Below are 25,615 nucleotides of genomic sequence, written 5' to 3'. Positions count from 1 at the left end.
TGACAGCCTGGAACAGCACCCACACACCCAGGTCAGCACCTGACAGCCTGGAGCAGCACCCCACACTTGCAGGTGAGCATCTGACAGCCTGGAGCAGCACCCACACACCCAGGCGAGTACCTGACATCCTGTAACAGCACCCCACACACCCAGGTGAGCATCTCATAGCCGGGAACAGCACCGCACAACCCCAGGTGAGCATCTCACATCCTGGAGCAGCACCCCACACCCCCAGGTGAGCATCTGACATCCTGGAACAGCACCCCACACCCCCAGGTGAGCATCCGACAGCCTGGAGCAGCACCCCACACCCCCAGGTGAGCATCTGACAGCCTGCAGCAGCACCCCACACCCACAGTGGAGCATGTGACATCCTGAAACAGCACCCCACACCCCCAGGTAAGCATCGGTCAGCCTGGAAAAGCACCCTACACTCCCAGGCGAGTATCTGACATCCTGGAACAGAACCCAACACACCCAGTGAGCATCTGACAGCCTGGAACAACACCGCACACCCCTGGTGAGCATCTGACCTCCTAGAGCAGCACCCCACACCCGCAGGAGAGCATCTGACATCCTGGAACAGCACTCCACAGCCCCAGGTGAGCATCTGACAGCCTGGAACACCACCCCACACCCCCAGGTGAGCATCTGACATCCTGGAACAGCACCCCACACCTCCAGGGGAGCATCTGATGGCCTGGAACAGCACCACACACCACCACGTGAGCATCTGACAGGCTGCAACAGCACCCCACACCTCCAGGTGAGCATCTGAAAGCCTGGAACAGCACCTCACACACCCAGGTGAGCATCTGACTGCCTAGAACAGCACACGACACCCCCAGGTGAGCATCTGACAGCCTGGAACAGCACCCACACTCCCTGCTGTGCATGTGATAGCCGGGAGCAGTGCCCACACCCCCAGGTGAGCATCTGACAGCTTGGAGCAGCGCCCACAACCCCAGGTGAGCATCTGACAGCCTGGAGCAGCGCCCACACCCCCAGGGGAGCATCTGACCGCATGTCATGGCATCCTCACCCCTAGGTGATCACCCGACAGCCTGGAGCAGCACCCGCACTCTCGGGGGAGCATCTGACATCCTGGAATAGCACCCCACACCCCCAGGTGAGCATGTGACAGCCTGGAACAGCACCCCACACCCCCAGGTGAGCATCTGCCATCCTGGTACAGCACCCCACAGCCCCAGGTGAGCATCTGACAGACTGGAACAGCACCCTACACTCCCATGTGAGCATCTGACATCCTGGAACAGCACCCCACACCCCCAGGTGAGCATCTGACAGCCTGGAACAGTACCCCACACCCCCTGGGGAGCATCTGAAAGCCCGGAACAGCACCCCACACTCACAGGTGAGTATCTGACAGCCTGGAGCAGCACCCCACACCCCCAGCGGAGCATCTGACAGTCTGGAACAGCACCCCAAACCCCCAGGTGAACATCTGACATCCTGGAACAACACCCTGCACCGCCAGGTGAGCATCTCACAGCCTGCAACAGCATCCCACACCCCCAGGTGAGCATCTGACATCCTGGAACAGCAGGCTACACCCCCACGTGAGCATCTGACATCCTGGAACAGCACCCCACACCCCCAGGTGAGCACCTGACAGTTTGGAACAGCACCCCGCACCCCCAGGTGAGCATCTGACAGCCTGGAACACCACCCCACACCCCCAGGTGAGCATCTGACAGCCTGGAACAGCCCCTCACAACCCCAGGTGAGCATCTGACAGCCTGGAACAGCACCGCACACCCACACGTGAGCATCTGACATCCTGGGACAGCACCCCACACCCCCAGGGGAGCATCTGACAGCCTGGAGCAGCAGCCCACACCCCCAGGTGAGCATCTGACATCCTGGAACTGCACCCCACACACCCTGGTGAGCATCTGACAGCATGGAACAGCACGCCACACCCCCAGGTGAGTGTCTGACATCCTAGGACACCACCGCACACCCCCAGGTGAGCATCTGACAGCCTGGAACAGCAACCCACACCCCCAGGTGAGCGTCTGACATCCTGGAACAGCACCCCATATCCCCAGGTGAGCATCTGATAACGTGGAACAGCACCCCACACACCCAGGTAAGCATCTGACATCCTGGAACAGCACCTCACACCCACAGATGAGCATGTGACAGCCTGGAACAGTACCCGAGACCCCCACGTGTGCATCTGACATCCTGGAACAGCACCCCACACCCCCAGGTCAGCATCTGACATCCTGGAACAGCACCCACACACACAGTTGAGCATCTGACAGCCAGCAGCAGCGCCCACTCCCCCTGGTGAGCATCCGACAGCCTTGAACAGAACCCACACCCCCAGGTGAGCATCTGACAGACTGGAGCAGCACCCCACACCCCCTGGTATGCATCTGACAGCCTGGAGCAGCACCCCACACCCTCAGGGGAGTGTCTGACAGTTTGGAACAGCACTCCACAACCCCAGGTGAGCATCTGACAGCCTGGAGCAGCACCCCACGGTTCCAGGTGAGCATCTGACAGCCTGGAACAGCACCCCACTCCCCCAGGTGAGCGTCTGACAGCCTGGAACAGCACCCCATACCCCCAGTGAGCATCTTACAGCCTGGAACGGCACGTCACACCCTTAGGTGAGCATCTGACAGCCTGGAATGGCAGTCTACATCCCCAGTGAGCTTCTGACAGCATGGAATGGCACTCTACACCCTCAGGTGAGCTTCTGACAGCCTGGAATCACACTCTACACCCTCAGGTGAGCTTCTGACAGCCTGCAATGGCACTCTACACCCTCAGGTGAGCATCTGACAGCCGGGAATGGTAGTCTACATCCCCAGGTGAGCTTCTGACAGCCTGGAATTGCACCCCACACCCTCAGATGAGCATCCGAGAGCCTGGAATGGCACTCTACACCCTCAGGTGAGCATCTGACAGCCTGGAATGGCATTCTACATCCCCAGGTGAGCATCTGACAGCCTGGAATGGCACTCTAAATCCCCAGGTGAGCATCTGACAGCCTGGAATGGCACTCTACATCCCCAGGTAAGCATCTGACAGCCTGGAATGGCACTCTAGATCCCCAGGTGAGCGTCTGGCAGCCTGGAACGGCACTCTACATCCCCAGATGAGCTTCTAACAGCCTGTAACGGCAATCTACACCCTCAGGTGGGTTTCTGACAGCCTGGAATGGCACTCTACACCCTCAGCTGAGTTTCTGACAGCCTGGAATGGCACTCTACACCCTCAGGTGAGCTTCTGACAGCCTAGAATGGCACTCTACACCCTCAGGTGAGCTTCTGACTGCCTGGAATGGCACTCTACACCCTCAGGTGAGCTTCTGACAGCCTGGAATGGCACTCTACGCCCTCAGGTGAGCATCTGACAGCCTGGAATGGCACTCTACACCCTTAGGTGAGCATCTGACAGCCTGGAATGGGACTCTATATCCCTAGGTGAGCATCTGATAGCCTGGAATGGCAGTCTACATCCCCAGGTGAGCGTCTGACAGCCTGGAATGGCACTCTACATCCACAGGTGAGCATCTGACAGCCTGGAATGGCACTCTACATCCCCAGGTGAGCTTCTGACAGCCTGGAACAGCACCTCACACCCTCAGGTGAGCATCTGACAGCCTGGAATGGTACTGTACATCCCCATGTGAGCATCTGACAGCCTGGAACAGCACCTCACACCCACAGGTGAGTGTGTGACAGCCTGGAACAGCATTCTCCAACCCCAGGTGAGCTTGTGACAATCTGGAACAGCAACCCACAACCCCACGTGAGCATCTGACAGCCTGGAACAGCACCCTACACCCACAGGTGAGCATCTGACATCCTGGAACTGCACCCTACACCCCCAGGTGAACATCTGACACCCAGGAACAGCATCCTACACCCCCAGGTGAGCATCTGACATCCTGGAACTGCACGCCATACCCCCACGTGATCATCTGACAGCCTGCAACAGCACCTCACACCTCCAGGGGAGCATCTGACAGCCTGGAACAGCACTGCACACCCCCACATGAGCATCTGACTTCCTGGAATAGCACCCCACACCTCCAGGTGAGCATCTGACAGCCTGGAACAGCACCCACACACCCAGGTGAGCATCTCACCGCATGGAATGGCATCCTCAACCACAGGTGAGCATCCGACAGGCTGGAACAGCACCCACACCCCCAGGTGACCATCTGACATCCTGGAAGAGCACCCCACACCACCAGGTGAGCATCTGACAGCCGGGAACAGCATCCCGCACCCCCAGGTCAGCATCTGACAGCCTAGAGCAGCACCCCACACCCCCAGGAGAGCATTTGACAGCCTGAAGCAGCACCCACACCCTCAGGTGAGCATCCGACAGCCTGGAACAGCACCCACACCCCCAGGTAAGCACCTGACAGCCTTGAACAGCACCCCACACGCCGAGGTGAGCATCTGACAGCCCGGAGCAGCACCACACACCCCCAGGTGAGCATCTGACAGCCTGGTACAGCACCCTACAGCCCTACATGAGCATTTGACATCCTGGAGCAGCACGCCAAACCCCCAGGTGAGCATCTGACAGCCTGGAACACCACCCCACACCCCCAGGTGAGCATCTGACAGCCTGGAACAGCCCCTCACAACCCCAGGTGAGCATCTGACAGCCTGGAACAGCACCGCACACCCACACGTGAGCATCTGACATCCTGGGACTGCACCACACACCCCCAGGGGAGCATCTGACAGCCTGGAGCAGCAGCCCACACCCCCAGGTGAGCATCTGACATCCTGGAACTGCACCCCACACACCCTGGTGAGCATCTGACAGCATGGAACAGCACGCCACACCCCCAGGTGAGTGTCTGACAGCCTAGGACACCACCGCACACCCCCAGGTGAGCATCTGACAGCCTGGAACAGCAACCCACACCCCCAGGTGAGCGTCTGACATCCTGGAACAGCACCCCATATCCCCAGGTGATCATCTGATAACGTGGAACAGCACCCCACACACCCAGGTAAGCATCTGACATCCTGGAACAGCACCTCACACCCACAGATGAGCATGTGACAGCCTGGAACAGCACCCGAGACCCCCACGTGTGCATCTGACATCCTGGAACAGCACCCCACACCCCCAGGTCAGCATCTGACATCCTGGAACAGCACCCACACACACAGTTGAGCATCTGACAGCCGGCAGCAGCGCCCACTCCCCCAGGTGAGCATCCGACAGCCTGGAACAGAACCCACACCCCCAGGTGAGCATCTGACAGACTGGAGCAGCACCCCACACCCCCTGGTATGCATCTGACAGCCTGGAGCAGCACCCCACACCCTCAGGGGAGTGTCTGACAGTTTGGAACAGCACTCCACAACCCCAGGTGAGCATCTGACAGCCTGGAGCAGCACCCCACAGTTCCAGGTGAGCATCTGACAGCCTGGAACAGCACCCCACTCCCCCAGGTGAGCGTCTGACAGCCTGGAACAGCACCCCATACCCCCAGGTCAGCATCTTACAGCCTGGAACGGCACGTCACACCCTTAGGTGAGCATCTGACAGCCTGCAATGGCAGTCTACATCCCCAGTGAGCTTCTGACAGCATGGAATGGCACTCTACACCCTCAGGTGAGCTTCTGACAGCCTGGAATGGCACTCTACACCCTCAGGTGAGCTTCTGACAGCCTGCAATGGCACTCTACACACTCAGGTGAGCATCTGACAGCCGGGAATGGTAGTCTACATACCCAGGTGAGCTTCTGACAGCCTGGAATTGCACCCCACACCCTCAGATGAGCATCCGAGAGCCTGGAATGGCACTCTACACCCTCAGGTGAGCATCTGACAGCCTGGAATGGCACTCTACATCCCCAGGTGAGCGTCTGGCAGCCTGGAACGGCACTCTACATCCCCAGGTGAGCTTCTAACAGCCTGTAACGGCAATCTACACCCTCAGGTGGGTTTCTGACAGCCTGGAATGGCACTCTACACCCTCAGCTGAGTTTCTGACAGCCTGGAATGGCACTCTACACCCTCAGGTGAGCTTCTGACAGCCTGGAATGGCACTCTACACCCTCAGGTGAGCTTCTGACTGCTTGGAATGGCACTCTACACCCTCAGGTTAGCTTCTGACAGCCGGGAATGGCACTCTACGCACTCAGGTGAGAATCTGACAGCCTGGAATGGCACTCTACATCCCCAGGTGAGCTTCTGTAAGCCTGGCATGGCACCCCACACCCTCAGGTGAGCATCTGACAGCCTGGAATGGCACTCTACACCCTCAGGTGAGCATCTGACAGCCTGGAATGGGACTCTACATCCCCAGGTGAGCATCTGACAGCCTGGAATGGCACTTTACATCCCCAGGTGATCATCTGACAGCCTGGAATGGCACTCTACATCCCCAGGTGAGCTTCTGACAGCCTGGAATGGCACTGTACACGCTCAGGTCAGCTTCTGACAGCCTGGAATGGCACTCTACTCCCTCAGGTGAGCTTCTGACTGCCTGGAATGGCACTCTACACCCTCAGGTCAGCTTCTGACAGCCTGGAATGGCACTCTACGCCCTCAGGTGAGCATCTGACAGCCTGGAATGGCACTCTACACCCTTAGGTGAGCATCTGACAGCCTGGAATGGGACTCTATATCTCTAGGTGAGCATCTGATAGCCTGGAATGGCAGTCTACATCCCCAGGTGAGCGTCTGACAGCCTGGAATGGCACTCTACATCCACAGGTGAGCATCTGACAGCCTGGAATGGCACTCTACATCCCCAGGTGAGCTTCTGACAGCCTGGAACAGCACCTCACACCCTCAGGTGAGCATCTGACAGCCTGGAATGGTACTGTACATCCCCATGTGAGCATCTGACAGCCTGGAACAGCACCTCACACCCACAGGTGAGTGTGTGACAGCCTGGAACAGCATTCTCCAACCCCAGGTGAGCTTGTGACAATCTGGAACAGCAACCCACAACCCCACGTGAGCATCTGACAGCCTGGAACAGCACCCTACACCCACAGGTGAGCATCTGACATCCTGGAACTGCACCCTACACCCCCAGGTGAACATGTGACACCCAGGAACAGCATCCTACACCCCCAGGTGAGCATCTGACATCCTGGAACTGCACGCCATACCCCCATGTGATCATCTGACAGCCTGCAACAGCACCTCACACCTCCAGGGGAGCATCTGACAGCCTGGAACAGCACTGCACACCCCCACGTGAGCATCTGACTGCCTGGAATAGCACCCCACACCTCCAGGTGAGCATCTGACAGCCTGGAACAGCACCCACACACCCAGGTGAGCATCTCACCGCATGGAATGGCATCCTCAACCACAGGTGAGCATCCGACAGGCTGGAGCAGCACCCACACCCCCAGGTGACCATCTGACATCCTGGAAGAGCACCCCACACCACCAGGTGAGCATCTGACAGCCGGGAACAGCATCCCGCACCCCCAGGTCAGCATCTGACAGCCTAGAGCAGCACCCCACACCCCCAGGTGAGCATTTGACAGCCTGAAGCAGCACCCACACCCCCAGGTGAGCATCCGACAGCCTGGAACAGCACCCACACCCCCAGGTAAGCACCTCACAGCCTTGAACAGCACCCCACACCCCGAGGTGAGCATCTGACAGCCCGGAGCAGCACCCCACACCCCCAGGTGAGCATCTGACAGCCTGGTACAGCACCCTACAGCCCTACATGAGCATCTGACATCTTGGAGCAGCACGCCAAACCCCCAGGTGAGCATCTGACAGCCTGGAGCAGCACCACACACCTACAGGGGAGCATCTGAGAACCTGGAACAGTACCCGACACCCCCACGTGAGCATCTGACAGCCTGGAACAGCACCCCACACCTGCAGGTGACCATCTGACAGCCTGGAACAGCACCCACACACCCAGGTCAGCACCTGACAGCCTGGAGCAGCACCCCACACTTGCAGGTGAGCATCTGACAGCCTGGAGCAGCACCCACACACCCAGGCGAGTACCTGACATCCTGTAACAGCACCCCACACACCCAGGTGAGCATCTCATAGCCGGGAACAGCACCGCACAACCCCAGGTGAGCATCTCACATCCTGGAGCAGCACCCCACACCCCCAGGTGAGCATCTGACATCCTGGAACAGCACCCCACACCCCCAGGTGAGCATCCGACAGCCTGGAGCAGCACCCCACACCCCCAGGTGAGCATCTGACAGCCTGCAGCAGCACCCCACACCCACAGTGGAGCATGTGACATCCTGAAACAGCACCCCACACCCCCAGGTAAGCATCGGTCAGCCTGGAAAAGCACCCTACACTTCCAGGCGAGTATCTGACATCCTGGGACAGAACCCAACACACCCAGTGAGCATCTGACAGCCTGGAACAACACCGCACACCCCTGGTGAGCATCTGACCTCCTAGAGCAGCACCCCACACCCGCAGGAGAGCATCTGACATCCTGGAACAGCACTCCACAGCCCCAGGTGAGCATCTGACAGCCTGGAACACCACCCCACACCCCCAGGTGAGCATCTGACATCCTGGAACAGCACCCCACACCTCCAGGGGAGCATCTGATGGCCTGGAACAGCACCACACACCACCACGTGAGCATCTGACAGGCTGCAACAGCACCCCACACCTCCAGGTGAGCATCTGAAAGCCTGGAACAGCACCTCACACACCCAGGTGAGCATCTGACTGCCTAGAACAGCACACGACACCCCCAGGTGAGCATCTGACAGCCTGGAACAGCACCCACACCCCCTGCTGTGCATGTGATAGCCGGGAGCAGTGCCCACACCCCCAGGTGAGCATCTGACAGCTTGGAGCAGCGCCCACAACCCCAGGTGAGCATCTGACAGCCTGGAGCAGCGCCCACACCCCCAGGGGAGCATCTGACCGCATGTCATGGCATCCTCACCCCTAGGTGATCACCCGACAGCCTGGAGCAGCACCCGCACTCTCAGGGGAGCATCTGACATCCTGGAATAGCACCCCACACCCCCAGGTGAGCATGTGACAGCCTGGAACAGCACCCCACACCCCCAGGTGAGCATCTGCCATCCTGGTACAGCACCCCACAGCCCCAGGTGAGCATCTGACAGACTGGAACAGCACCCTACACTCCCATGTGAGCATCTGACATCCTGGAACAGCACCCCACACCCCCAGGTGAGCATCTGACAGCCTGGAACAGTACCCCACACCCCCTGCGGAGCATCTGAAAGCCCGGAACAGCACCCCACACTCACAGGTGAGTATCTGACAGCCTGGAGCAGCACCCCACACCCCCAGGGGAGCATCTGACAGTCTGGAACAGCACCCCAAACCCCCAGGTGAACATCTGACATCCTGGAACAACACCCTGCACCGCCAGGTGAGCATCTCACAGCCTGCAACAGCATCCCACACCCCCAGGTGAGCATCTGACATCCTGGAACAGCAGGCTACACCCCCACGTGAGCATCTGACATCCTGGAACAGCACCCCACACCCCCAGGTGAGCACCTGACAGTTTGGAACAGCACCCCGCACCCCCAGGTGAGCATCTGACAGCCTGGAACACGACCCCACACCCCCAGGTGAGCATCTGACAGCCTGGAACAGCCCCTCACAACCCCAGGTGAGCATCTGACAGCCTGGAACAGCACCGCACACCCACACGTGAGCATCTGACATCCTGGGACAGCACCCCACACCCCCAGGGGAGCATCTGACAGCCTGGAGCAGCAGCCCACACCCCCAGGTGAGCATCTGACATCCTGGAACTGCACCCCACACACCCTGGTGAGCATCTGACAGCATGGAACAGCACGCCACACCCCCAGGTGAGTGTCTGACATCCTAGGACACCACCGCACACCCCCAGGTGAGCATCTGACAGCCTGGAACAGCAACCCACACCCCCAGGTGAGCATCTGACATCCTGGAACAGCAACCCATATCCCCAGGTGAGCATCTGATAACGTGGAACAGCACCCCACACACCCAGGTAAGCATCTGACATCCTGGAACAGCACCTCACACCCACAGATGAGCATGTGACAGCCTGGAACAGCACCCGAGACCCCCACGTGTGCATCTGACATCCTGGAACAGCACCCCACACCCCCAGGTCAGCACCTGACATCCTGGAACAGCACCCACACACACAGTTGAGCATCTGACAGCCGGCAGCAGCGCCCACTCCCCCAGGTGAGCATCCGACAGCCTGGAACAGAACCCACACCCCCAGGTGAGCATCTGACAGACTGCAGCAGCACCCCACACTCCCGGGTATGCATCTGACAGCCTGGAGCAGCACCCCACACCCTCAGGGGAGTGTCTGACAGTTTGGGACAGCACTCCACAACCCAAGGTGAGCATCTGACAGCCTGGAGCAGCACCCCACAGTTCCAGGTGAGCATCTGACAGCCTGGAACAGCACCCCACTCCCCCAGGTGAGCGTCTGACAGCCTGGAACAGCACCCCATACCCTCAGGTGAGCATCTTACAGCCTGGAACAGCACCCCACACCAACACGTGAGCATCTGACATCCTACAACTGTACCCCACACCAACAGGTGAGCATCTGACAGCGTGGAACTGCACCCTGCACCCCCACGTGAGCAACTGACATACTGGAACAGCATCCCACACCCCCAGGTGAGTATCTGACAGCCTGGAGCAGCACCCCACACCTCCAGGGGAGCATCTGACAGTCTGGAAGAGCACCCCACACACCCACGTGAGCATCTGACAGCGTGGAACAGCACCGCACACCTCCAGGTTAGCATCTGACATCCTGGAGCAGCACCCCACACCCCCAGGTGAGCACCCGGCAGACTGGAACAGCACCACAAACCCCCAGGGGAGCATCTGACATCCTAGAGTAGCACCCACATCCCCAGGTGAGCATCCGACAGCCTGGAACAGCACCCACACCCCCAGGTGAGCATCTGACAGCCTGGAGCAGCACACGCACCTCCTGGTGAGCGTCTGACAGCCTGGAACAGCACCCCACAACCCCAGGTGAGCATCTGACAGTCTGAAACAGCACCCCACACCCCCAGGTGAGCATCTGACAACCTGGAACAGCACCCCACACCCCCAGGTGAGCATCTGATAGTCTGAAACAGCACCCCACACCCCCGGTCAGCATCTGACCTCCTGGAACAGCACCCAACACCTCCAGGTGAGAATCTGACAGCCTGGAACAGCACCCCACATCCCGGGGGGAGCATCTGACAGCCTGGAGCTGCGCCCCACAACACCATGTGAGTATCTGACAGCCTGCAGCAGCACCCCACACACTCAGTGGAGGGTCTGACGGTCTGGGACAGCACCCCACACCCGCATGTGAGCATCTGACAGCCTGGAACAGCACCCCACACCCCCAGGTGAGCATCTGACATCCTGGAAGAGCATCCCACACCCACAGGTGAGCATCTGACATCGTGGAACAGCACCCCACACCCCCAGGTGGGCATCTGACCGCCTGGAACAGCAGCCTGCACCGCCACATTTGCATCTGACATCCTGGTACAGCACCCCACACCCCCACGAGAGCATCTGACAGTGTGGAATGGCACCCCATACCTACAGGTGAGCATCTGACAGCCTGGAAGAGCACCTCACACTTCCAGGTGAGCATCTGACAGCCTGGAAGAGCACCCCACACTTCCAGGTGAGCGTCTGACAGCATGGAATAGCACCCCACACCCCCAGGAGAGCATCTGACAGCGTGGAACAGCAACCACACCCCCAGGTGAGCATCTTCCAGCCTGAAACAGCACCCCACACCCCCAGGTGAGTGTCTTACAGCCTGGAACGGTATCCACACCCACAGATGAGTGTGTGACAGCCTAGAAGAGCATTCTCCAACACCAGGTGAGCTTGTGACAATCTGGAACAGGACCCCACAACCCCAGGTGAGCATCTGACAGCCTAAAACAGCACCCTCCACCCTTAGGTGATCATTTGACAGCCAGGAATGACAACCCACATAAGCATCTGACAGCCTAGAACGGCACCCCCCAGTTAGGTGAGAATCTGAATGCCTGGATCAACACTCAAACCTTCAGGTGAGCATCTGACATCCTGGAACAGCACCCCACACCCCCAGGTGAGCACCTGACAGTTTGGAACAGCACCGCGCACCCCCAGGTGAGCATCTGACAGCCTGGAACACCACCCCACACCCCCACGTGAGCATCTGACAGCCTGGAACAGCCCCTCACAACCCCAGGTGAGCATCTGACAGCCTGGAACAGCACCGCACACCCACACGTGAGCATCTGACAGCCTGGAACAGCAACCCACACCCCCAGGTGAGCGTCTGACATCCTGGAACAGCACCCCATATCCCCAGGTGAGCATCTGATAACGTGGAACAGCACCCCACACACCCAGGTAAGCATCTGACATCCTGGAACAGCACCTCACACCCACAGATGAGCATGTGACAGCCTGGAACAGCACCCGAGACCCCCACGTGTGCATCTGACATCCTGGAACAGCACCCCACACCCCCAGGTCAGCATCTGACATCCTGGAACAGCACCCACACACACAGTTGAGCATCTGACAGCCGGCAGCAGCGCCCACTCCCCCAGGTGAGCATCCGACAGCCTGGAACAGAACCCACACCCCCAGGTGAGCATCTGACAGACTGGAGCAGCACCCCACACCCCCTGGTATGCATCTGACAGCCTGGAGCAGCACCCCACACCCTCAGGGGAGTGTCTGACAGTTTGGAACAGCACTCCACAATCCCAGGTGAGCATCTGACAGCCTGGAGCAGCACCCCACAGTTCCAGGTGAGCATCTGACAGCCTGGAACAGCACCCCACTCCCCCAGGTGAGCGTCTGACAGCCTGGAACAGCACCCCATACCTCCAGTGAGCATCTTACAGCCTGGAACAGCACCCCACACCAACACGTGAGCATCTGACATCCTACAACTGCACCCCACACCCACAGGTGAGCATCTGACAGCCTGGAACTGCACCCTGCACCCCCACGTGAGCAACTGACATACTGGAACAGCATCCCACACCCCCAGGTGAGTATCTGACAGCCTGCAGCAGCACCCCACACCTCCAGGGGAGCATCTGACAGTCTGGAAGAGCACCCCACACACCCACGTGAGCATCTGACAGCCTGGAACAGCACCCCACACCCCCATGTGAGCATCTGACAGCCTGGAACAGCACCCCACATCCCGGGGGAAGCATCTGACAGCCTGGAGCTGCGCCCCACAACACCATGTGAGTATCTGACAGCCTGCAGCAGCACCCCACACACTCAGTGGAGGGTCTGACGGTCTGGGACAGCACCGCACACCCCCATGTGAGCATCTGACAGCCAGGAACAGCACCCCACACACCCAGGTGAGCATCTGACATCCTGGAAGAGCATCCCACACCCACAGGTGAGCATGTGACATCATGGAACAGCACCCCACACCCCCAGGTGGGCATCTGACAGCCTAAAACAGCACCCTCCACCCTTAGGTGATCATTTGACAGCCAGGAATGACAACCCACATAAGCATCTGACAGCCTAGAACGGCACCCCCCAGTTAGGTGAGAATCTGAATGCCTGGATCAACACTCAAACCTTCAGGTGAGCATCTGACATCCTGGAACAGCACCCCACACCCCCAGGTGAGCACCTGACAGTTTGGAACAGCACCGCGCACCCCCAGGTGAGCATCTGACAGCCTGGAACACCACCTCACACCCCCACGTGAGCATCTGACAGCCTGGAACAGCCCCTCACAACCCCAGGTGAGCATCTGACAGCCTGGAACAGCACCGCACACCCACACGTGAGTATCTGACAGCCTGGAACAGCAACCCACACCCCCAGGTGAGCATCCGACAGCCTGGAGCTGCACCCCACACCCCCAGGTGAGCATCTGACAGCCTGCAGCAGCACCCCACACCCACAGTGGAGCATGTGACATCCTGAAACAGCACCCCACACCCCCAGGTAAGCATCGGTCAGCCTGGAAAAGCACCCTACACTTCCAGGCGAGTATCTGACATCCTGGAACAGAACCCAACACACCCAGTGAGCATCTGACAGCCTGGAACAACACCGCACACCCCTGGTGAGCATCTGACCTCCTAGAGCAGCACCCCACACCCGCAGGAGAGCATCTGACATCCTGGAACAGCACTCCACAGCCCCAGGTGAGCATCTGACAGCCTGGAACACCACCCCACACCCCCAGGTGAGCATCTGACATCCTGGAACAGCACCCCACACCTCCAGGGGAGCATCTGATGGCCTGGAACAGCACCACACACCACCACGTGAGCATCTGACAGGCTGCAACAGCACCCCACACCTCCAGGTGAGCATCTGAAAGCCTGGAACAGCACCTCACACACCCAGGTGAGCATCTGACTGCCTAGAACAGCACACGACACCCCCAGGTGAGCATCTGACAGCCTGGAACAGCACCCACACCCCCTGCTGTGCATGTGATAGCCGGGAGCAGTGCCCACACCCCCAGGTGAGCATCTGACAGCTTGGAGCAGCGCCCACAACCCCAGGTGAGCATCTGACAGCCTGGAGCAGCGCCCACACCCCCAGGGGAGCATCTGACCGCATGTCATGGCATCCTCACCCCTAGGTGATCACCCGACAGCCTGGAGCAGCACCCGCACTCTCAGGGGAGCATCTGACATCCTGGAATAGCACCCCACACCCCCAGGTGAGCATGTGACAGCCTGGAACAGCACCCCACACCCCCAGGTGAGCATCTGCCATCCTGGTACAGCACCCCACAGCCCCAGGTGAGCATCTGACAGACTGGAACAGCACCCTACACTCCCATGTGAGCATCTGACATCCTGGAACAGCACCCCACACCCCCAGGTGAGCATCTGACAGCCTGGAACAGTACCCCACACCCCCTGGGGAGCATCTGAAAGCCCGGAGCAGCACCCCACACTCACAGGTGAGTATCTGACAGCCTGGAGCAGCACCCCACACCCCCAGGGGAGCATCTGACAGTCTGGAACAGCACCCCAAACCCCCAGGTGAACATCTGACATCCTGGAACAACACCCTGCACCGCCAGGTGAGCATCTCACAGCCTGCAACAGCATCCCACACCCCCAGGTGAGCATCTGACATCCTGGAACAGCAGGCTACACCCCCACGTGAGCATCTGACATCCTGGAACAGCACCCCACACCCCCAGGTGAGCACCTGACAGTTTGGAACAGCACCCCGCACCCCCAGGTGAGCATCTGACAGCCTGGAACACCACCCCACACCCCCAGGTGAGCATCTGACAGCCTGGAACAGCCCCTCACAACCCCAGGTGAGCATCTGACAGCCTGGAACAGCACCGCACACCCACACGTGAGCATCTGACATCCTGGGACAGCACCCCACACCCCCAGGGGAGCATCTGACAGCCTGGAGCAGCAGCCCACACCCCCAGGTGAGCATCTGACATCCTGGAACTGCACCCCACACACCCTGGTGAGCATCTGACAGCATGGAACAGCACGCCACACCCCCAGGTGAGTGTCTGACAGCCTAGGACACCACCGCACACCCCCGGGTGAGCATCTGACAGCCTGGAACAGCAACCCACACCCCCAGGTGAGCATCTGACATCCTGGAACAGCAACCCATATCCCCAGGTGAGCATCTGATAACGTGGAACAGCACCCCACACACCCAGGTAAGCATCTGACATCCTGGAACAGCACCTCACACCCACAGATGAGCATGTGACAGCCTGGAACAGCACCCGAGACCCCCACGTGTGCATCTGACATCCTGGAACAGCACCCCACACCCCCAGGTCAGCACCTGACATCCTGGAACAGCACCCACACACACAGTTGAGCATCTGACAGCCGGCAGCAGCGCCCACTCCCCCAGGTGAGCATCCGACAGCCTGGAACAGAACCCACACCCCCAGGTGAGCATCTGACAGACTGGAGCAGCACCCCACACTCCCGGGTATGCATCTGACAGCCTGGAGCAGCACCCCACACCCTCAGGGGAGTGTCTGACAGTTTGGGACAGCACTCCACAACCCAAGGTGAGCATCTGACAGCCTGGAGCAGCACCCCACAGTTCCAGGTGAGCATCTGACAGCCTGGAACAGCACCCCACTCCCCCAGGTGAGCGTCTGACAGCCTGGAACAGCACCCCATACCCTCAGGTGAGCATCTTACAGCCTGGAACAGCACCCCACACCAACACGTGAGCATCTGACATCCTACAACTGTACCCCACACCAACAGGTGAGCATCTGACAGCATGGAACTGCACCCTGCACCCCCACGTGAGCAACTGACATACTGGAACAGCATCCCACACCCCCAGGTGAGTATCTGACAGCCTGGAGCAGCACCCCACACCTCCAGGGGAGCATCTGACAGTCTGGAAGAGCACCCCACACACCCACGTGAGCATCTGACAGCGTGGAACAGCACCGCACACCTCCAGGTTAGCATCTGACATCCTGGAGCAGCACCCCACACCCCCAGGTGAGCACCCGGCAGACTGGAACAGCACCACAAACCCCCAGGGGAGCATCTGACATCCTAGAGTAGCACCCACATCCCCAGGTGAGCATCCGACAGCCTGGAACAGCACCCACACCCCCAGGTGAGCATCTGACAGCCTGGAGCAGCACACGCACCTCCTGGTGAGCGTCTGACAGCCTGGAACAGCACCCCACAACCCCAGGTGAGCATCTGACAGTCTGAAACAGCACCCCACACCCCCAGGTGAGCATCTGACAACCTGGAACAGCACCCCACACCCCCAGGTGAGCATCTGATAGTCTGAAACAGCACCCCACACCCCCGGTCAGCATCTGACCTCCTGGAACAGCACCCCACACCTCCATGTGAGAATCTGACAGCCTGGAACAGCACCCCACACCCCCATGTGAGCATCTGACAGCCTGGAACAGCACCCCACATCCCGGGGGGAGCATCTGACAGCCTGGAGCTGCGCCCCACAACACCATGTGAGTATCTGACAGCCTGCAGCAGCACCCCACACACTCAGTGGAGGGTCTGACGGTCTGGGACAGCACCCCACACCCGCATGTGAGCATCTGACAGCCTGGAACAGCACCCCACACCCCCAGGTGAGCATCTGACATCCTGGAAGAGCATCCCACACCCACAGGTGAGCATCTGACATCATGGAACAGCACCCCACACCCCCAGGTGGGCATCTGACCGCCTGGAACAGCAGCCTGCACCGCCACGTTTGCATCTGACATCCTGGTACAGCACCCCACACCCCCACGAGAGCATCTGACAGTGTGGAATGGCACCCCATACCTACAGGTGAGCATCTGACAGCCTGGAAGAGCACCTCACACTTCCAGGTGAGCATCTGACAGCCTGGAAGAGCACCCCACACTTCCAGGTGAGCGTCTGACAGCATGGAATAGCACCCCACACCCCCAGGAGAGCATCTGACAGCCTGGAACAGCAACCACACCCCCAGGTGAGCATCTGACAGCCTGGAACAGCACCCTGCACCCCCAGGTGAGCATCTGACAGCCTGGAACAGCACCCACACAACCAGGCGAGCCTCTGATAGCCTGGAACAGCACTCTGCACACCGAGGTGAGCATCTGACAGCCTGGAACAGCACCCAAACCCCGAGGTGAGCATCTGACAGCCTGGAACAGCACCCACACCCCCAGGTGAGCATCCGACATCCTGGAGCAGCACCCACACCCCCAGGTGAGCATCTGACAGCGTGGAACAGCAACCACACCCCCAGGTGAGCATCTTCCAGCCTGAAACAGCACCCCACACCCCCAGGTGAGTGTCTTACAGCCTGGAACGGTATCCACACCCACAGATGAGTGTGTGACAGCCTAGAAGAGCATTCTCCAACACCAGGTGAGCTTGTGACAATCTGGAACAGGACCCCACAACCCCAGGTGAGCATCTGACAGCCTAAAACAGCACCCTCCACCCTTAGGTGATCATTTGACAGCCAGGAATGACAACCCACATAAGCATCTGACAGCCTAGAACGGCACCCCCCAGTTAGGTGAGAATCTGAATGCCTGGATCAACACTCAAACCTTCAGGTGAGCATCTGACATCCTGGAACAGCACCCCACACCCCCAGGTGAGCACCTGACAGTTTGGAACAGCACCGCGCACCCCCAGGTGAGCATCTGACAGCCTGGAACACCACCTCACACCCCCACGTGAGCATCTGACAGCCTGGAACAGCCCCTCACAACCCCAGGTGAGCATCTGACAGCCTGGAACAGCACCGCACACCCACATGTGAGCATCTGACAGCCTGGAACAGCAACCCACACCCCCAGGTGAGCATCCGACAGCCTGGAGCAGCACCCCACACCCCCAGGTGAGCATCTGACAGCCTGCAGCAGCACCCCACACCCACAGTGGAGCATGTGACATCCTGAAACAGCACCCCACACCCCCAGGTAAGCATCGGTCAGCCTGGAAAAGCACCCTACACTTCCAGGCGAGTATCTGACATCCTGGAACAGAACCCAACACACCCAGTGAGCATCTGACAGCCTGGAACAACACCGCACACCCCTGGTGAGCATCTGACCTCCTAGAGCAGCACCCCACACCCGCAGGAGAGCATCTGACATCCTGGAACAGCACTCCACAGCCCCAGGTGAGCATCTGACAGCCTGGAACACCACCCCACACCCCCAGGTGAGCATCTGACATCCTGGAACAGCACCCCACACCTCCAGGGGAGCATCTGATGGCCTGGAACAGCACCACACACCACCACGTGAGCATCTGACAGGCTGCAACAGCACCCCACACCTCCAGGTGAGCATCTGAAAGCCTGGAACAGCACCTCACACACCCAGGTGAGCATCTGACTGCCTAGAACAGCACACGACACCCCCAGGTGAGCATCTGACAGCCTGGAACAGCACCCACACCCCCTGCTGTGCATGTGATAGCCGGGAGCAGTGCCCACACCCCCAGGTGAGCATCTGACAGCTTGGAGCAGCGCCCACAACCCCAGGTGAGCATCTGACAGCCTGGAGCAGCGCCCACACCCCCAGGGGAGCATCTGACCGCATGTCATGGCATCCTCACCCCTAGGTGATCACCCGACAGCCTGGAGCAGCACCCGCACTCTCAGGGGAGCATCTGACATCCTGGAATAGCACCCCACACCCCCAGGTGAGCATGTGACAGCCTGGAACAGCACCCCACACCCCCAGGTGAGCATCTGCCATCCTGGTACAGCACCCCACAGCCCCAGGTGAGCATCTGACAGACTGGAACAGCACCCTACACTCCCATGTGAGCATCTGACATCCTGGAACAGCACCCCACACCCCCAGGTGAGCATCTGACAGCCTGGAACAGTACCCCACACCCCCTGCGGAGCATCTGAAAGCCCGGAACAGCACCCCACACTCACAGGTGAGTATCTGACAGCCTGGAGCAGCACCCCACACCCCCAGGGGAGCATCTGACAGTCTGGAACAGCACCCCAAACCCCCAGGTGAACATCTGACATCCTGGAACAACACCCTGCACCGCCAGGTGAGCATCTCACAGCCTGCAACAGCATCCCACACCCCCAGGTGAGCATCTGACATCCTGGAACAGCAGGCTACACCCCCACGTGAGCATCTGACATCCTGGAACAGCACCCCACACCCCCAGGTGAGCACCTGACAGTTTGGAACAGCACCCCGCACCCCCAGGTGAGCATCTGACAGCCTGGAACACGACCCCACACCCCCAGGTGAGCATCTGACAGCCTGGAACAGCCCCTCACAACCCCAGGTGAGCATCTGACAGCCTGGAACAGCACCGCACACCCACACGTGAGCATCTGACATCCTGGGACAGCACCCCACACCCCCAGGGGAGCATCTGACAGCCTGGAGCAGCAGCCCACACCCCCAGGTGAGCATCTGACAGCCTGGAACACCACCCCACACCCCCACGTGAGCATCTGACAGCCTGGAACAGCCCCTCACAACCCCAGGTGAGCATCTGACAGCCTGGAACAGCACCGCACACCCCCAGGTGAGCGTCTGACATCCTGGAACAGCACCCCATATCCCCAGGTGAGCATCTGATAACGTGGAACAGCACCCCACACACCCAGGTAAGCATCTGACATCCTGGAACAGCACCTCACACCCACAGATGAGCATGTGACAGCCTGGAACAGCACCCGAGACCCCCACGTGTGCATCTGACATCCTGGAACAGCACCCCACACCCCCAGGTCAGCACCTGACATCCTGGAACAGCACCCACACACACAGTTGAGCATCTGACAGCCGGCAGCAGCGCCCACTCCCCAAGGTGAGCATCCGACAGCCTGGAACAGAACCCACACCCCCAGGTGAGCATCTGACAGACTGGAGCAGCACCCCACACTCCCGGGTATGCATCTGACAGCCTGGAGCAGCACCCCACACCCTCAGGGGAGTGTCTGACAGTTTGGGACAGCACTCCACAACCCAAGGTGAGCATCTGACAGCCTGGAGCAGCACCCCACAGTTCCAGGTGAGCATCTGACAGCCTGGAACAGCACCCCACTCCCCCAGGTGAGCATCTGACAGCCTGGAACAGCACCCCATACCCTCAGGTGAGCATCTTACAGCCTGGAACAGCACCCCACACCAACACGTGAGCATCTGACATCCTACAACTGTACCCCACACCAACAGGTGAGCATCTGACAGCGTGGAACTGCACCCTGCACCCCCACGTGAGCAACTGACATACTGGAACAGCATCCCACACCCCCAGGTGAGTATCTGACAGCCTGGAGCAGCACCCCACACCTCCAGGGGAGCATCTGACAGTCTGGAAGAGCACCCCACACACCCACGTGAGCATCTGACAGCGTGGAACAGCACCGCACACCTCCAGGTTAGCATCTGACATCCTGGAGCAGCACCCCACACCCCCAGGTGAGCACCCGGCAGACTGGAACAGCACCACAAACCCCCAGGGGAGCATCTGACATCCTAGAGTAGCACCCACATCCCCAGGTGAGCATCCGACAGCCTGGAACAGCACCCACACCCCCAGGTGAGCATCTGACAGCCTGGAGCAGCACACGCACCTCCTGGTGAGCGTCTGACAGCCTGGAACAGCACCCCACACCCCCGGTCAGCATCTGACCTCCTGGAACAGTACCCCACACCTCCAGGTGAGAATCTGACAGCCTGGAACAGCACCCCACACCCCCATGTGAGCATCTGACAGCCTGGAACAGCACCCCACATCCCGGGGGGAGCATCTGACAGCCTGGAGCTGCGCCCCACAACACCATGTGAGTATCTGACAGCCTGCAGCAGCACCCCACACACTCAGTGGAGGGTCTGACGGTCTGGGACAGCACCCCACACCCGCATGTGAGCATCTGACAGCCTGGAACAGCACCCCACACCCCCAGGTGAGCATCTGACATCCTGGAAGAGCATCCCACACCCACAGGTGAGCATCTGACATCATGGAACAGCACCCCACACCCCCAGGTGGGCATCTGACCGCCTGGAACAGCAGCCTGCACCGCCACGTTTGCATCTGACATCCTGGTACAGCACCCCACACCCCCACGAGAGCATCTGACAGTGTGGAATGGCACCCCATACCTACAGGTGAGCATCTGACAGCCTGGAAGAGCACCTCACACTTCCAGGTGAGCATCTGACAGCCTGGAAGAGCACCCCACACTTCCAGGTGAGCGTCTGACAGCATGGAATAGCACCCCACACCCCCAGGAGAGCATCTGACAGCCTGGAACAGCAACCACACCCCCAGGTGAGCATCTGACAGCCTGGAACAGCACCCTGCACCCCCAGGTGAGCATCTGACAGCCTGGAACAGCACCCACACAACCAGGCGAGCCTCTGATAGCCTGGAACAGCACTCTGCACACCGAGGTGAGCATCTGACAGCCTGGAACAGCACCCAAACCCCGAGGTGAGCATCTGACAGCCTGGAACAGCACCCACACCCCCAGGTGAGCATCCGACATCCTGGAGCAGCACCCACACCCCCAGGTGAGCATCTGACAGCGTGGAACAGCAACCACACCCCCAGGTGAGCATCTTCCAGCCTGAAACAGCACCCCACACCCCCAGGTGAGTGTCTTACAGCCTGGAACGGTATCCACACCCACAGATGAGTGTGTGACAGCCTAGAAGAGCATTCTCCAACACCAGGTGAGCTTGTGACAATCTGGAACAGGACCCCACAACCCCAGGTGAGCATCTGACAGCCTAAAACAGCACCCTCCACCCTTAGGTGATCATTTGACAGCCAGGAATGACAACCCACATAAGCATCTGACAGCCTAGAACGGCACCCCCCAGTTAGGTGAGAATCTGAATGCCTGGATCAACACTCAAACCTTCAGGTGAGCATCTGACATCCTGGAACAGCACCCCACACCCCCAGGTGAGCACCTGACAGTTTGGAACAGCACCGCGCACCCCCAGGTGAGCATCTGACATCCTGGAACTGCACCCCACACACCCTGGTGAGCATCTGACAGCATGGAACAGCCCCACACAACCCCAGGTGAGCATCTGAAAGCCTGGAACAGCACCGCACACCCACACGTGAGCATCTGACAGCCTGGAACAGCAACCCACACCCCCAGGTGAGCGTCTGACATCCTGGAACAGCACCCCATATCCCCAGGTGAGCATCTGATAACGTGGAACAGCACCCCACACACCCAGGTAAGCATCTGACATCCTGGAACAGCACCTCACACCCACAGATGAGCATGTGACAGCCTGGAACAGCACCCGAGACCCCCACGTGTGCATCTGACATCCTGGAACAGCACCCCACACCCCCAGGTCAGCACCTGACATCCTGGAACAGCACCCACACACACAGTTGAGCATCTGACAGCCGGCAGCAGCGCCCACTCCCCCAGGTGAGCATCCGACAGCCTGGAACAGAACCCACACCCCCAGGTGAGCATCTGACAGACTGGAGCAGCACCCCACACTCCCGGGTATGCATCTGACAGCCTGGAGCAGCACCCCACACCCTCAGGGGAGTGTCTGACAGTTTGGGACAGCACTCCACAACCCAAGGTGAGCATCTGACAGCCTGGAGCAGCACCCCACAGTTCCAGGTGAGCATCTGACAGCCTGGAACAGCACCCCACTCCCCCAGGTGAGCGTCTGACAGCCTGGAACAGCACCCCATACCCTCAGGTGAGCATCTTACAGCCTGGAACAGCACCCCACACCAACACGTGAGCATCTGACATCCTACAACTGTACCCCACACCAACAGGTGAGCATCTGACAGCGTGGAACTGCACCCTGCACCCCCACGTGAGCAACTGACATACTGGAACAGCATCCCACACCCCCAGGTGAGTATCTGACAGCCTGGAGCAGCACCCCACACCTCCAGGGGAGCATCTGACAGTCTGGAAGAGCACCCCACACACCCACGTGAGCATCTGACAGCGTGGAACAGCACCGCACACCTCCAGGTTAGCATCTGACATCCTGGAGCAGCACCCCACACCCCCAGGTGAGCACCCGGCAGACTGGAACAGCACCACAAACCCCCAGGGGAGCATCTGACATCCTAGAGTAGCACCCACATTCCCAGGTGAGCATCCGACAGCCTGGAACAGCACCCACACCCCCAGGTGAGCATCTGACAGCCTGGAGCAGCACACGCACCTCCTGGTGAGCGTCTGACAGCCTGGAACAGCACCCCACAACCCCAGGTGAGCATCTGACAGTCTGAAACAGCACCCCACACCCCCAGGTGAGCATCTGACAACCTGGAACAGCACCCCACACCCCCAGGTGAGCATCTGATAGTCTGAAACAGCACCCCACACCCCCGGTCAGCATCTGACCTCCTGGAACAGCACCCCACACCTCCAGGTGAGAATCTGACAGCCTGGAACAGCACCCCACACCCCCATGTGAGCATCTGACAGCCTGGAACAGCACCCCACATCCCGGGGGGAGCATCTGACAGCCTGGAGCTGCGCCCCACAACACCATGTGAGTATCTGACAGCCTGCAGCAGCACCCCACACACTCAGTGGAGGGTCTGACGGTCTGGGACAGCACCCCACACCCGCATGTGAGCATCTGACAGCCTGGAACAGCACCCCACACCCCCAGGTGAGCATCTGACATCCTGGAAGAGCATCCCACACCCACAGGTGAGCATCTGACATCATGGAACAGCACCCCACACCCCCAGGTGGGCATCTGACCGCCTGGAACAGCAGCCTGCACCGCCACGTTTGCATCTGACATCCTGGTACAGCACCCCACACCCCCACGAGAGCATCTGACAGTGTGGAATGGCACCCCATACCTACAGGTGAGCATCTGACAGCCTGGAAGAGCACCTCACACTTCCAGGTGAGCATCTGACAGCCTGGAAGAGCACCCCACACTTCCAGGTGAGCGTCTGACAGCATGGAATAGCACCCCACACCCCCAGGAGAGCATCTGACAGCCTGGAACAGCAACCACACCCCCAGGTGAGCATCTGACAGCCTGGAACAGCACCCTGCACCCCCAGGTGAGCATCTGACAGCCTGGAACAGCACACACACAACCAGGCGAGCCTCTGATAGCCTGGAACAGCACTCTGCACACCGAGGTGAGCATCTGACAGCCTGGAACAGCACCCAAACCCCGAGGTGAGCATCTGACAGCCTGGAACAGCACCCACACCCCCAGGTGAGCATCCGACATCCTGGAGCAGCACCCACACCCCCAGGTGAGCATCTGACAGCGTGGAACAGCAACCACACCCCCAGGTGAGCATCTTCCAGCCTGAAACAGCACCCCACACCCCCAGGTGAGTGTCTTACAGCCTGGAACGGTATCCACACCCACAGATGAGTGTGTGACAGCCTAGAAGAGCATTCTCCAACACCAGGTGAGCTTGTGACAATCTGGAACAGGACCCCACAACCCCAGGTGAGCATCTGACAGCCTAAAACAGCACCCTCCACCCTTAGGTGATCATTTGACAGCCAGGAATGACAACCCACATAAGCATCTGACAGCCTAGAACGGCACCCCCCAGTTAGGTGAGAATCTGAATGCCTGGATCAACACTCAAACCTTCAGGTGAGCATCTGACATCCTGGAACAGCACCCCACACCCCCAGGTGAGCACCTGACAGTTTGGAACAGCACCGCGCACCCCCAGGTGAGCATCTGACATCCTGGAACACCACCCCACACCCCCACGTGAGCATCTGACAGCCTGGAACAGCCCCTCACAACCCCAGGTGAGCATCTGACAGCCTGGAACAGCACCGCACACCCACACGTGAGCATCTGACAGCCTGGAACAGCAACCCACACCCCCAGGTGAGCGTCTGACATCCTGGAACAGCACCCCATATCCCCAGGTGAGCATCTGATAACGTGGAACAGCACCCCACACACCCAGGTAAGCATCTGACATCCTGGAACAGCACCTCACACCCACAGATGAGCATGTGACAGCCTGGAACAGCACCCGAGACCCCCACGTGTGCATCTGACATCCTGGAGCAGCACCCCACACCCCCAGGTCAGCATCTGACATCCTGGAACAGCACCCACACACACAGT

The 25,615-nt window shown here is 59.6% G+C and overlaps 1 protein-coding gene across 1 annotated transcript in view; it reads right to left on the bottom strand.

The window, feature by feature from the left end:
- Positions 1 to 25,615, bottom strand: part of TTC34 (tetratricopeptide repeat domain 34) — a 758,165-nt gene that overhangs the window by 591,136 nt on the left and 141,414 nt on the right. The window lies entirely within an intron of this gene.

Source organism: Gorilla gorilla, chromosome 1 (assembly GCF_029281585.2).
Source record: "Gorilla gorilla gorilla isolate KB3781 chromosome 1, NHGRI_mGorGor1-v2.1_pri, whole genome shotgun sequence".
NCBI classification, from domain to species: Eukaryota; Metazoa; Chordata; class Mammalia; order Primates; family Hominidae; genus Gorilla; species Gorilla gorilla.
This window is presented reverse-complemented; position numbering and strand designations above follow the sequence as displayed.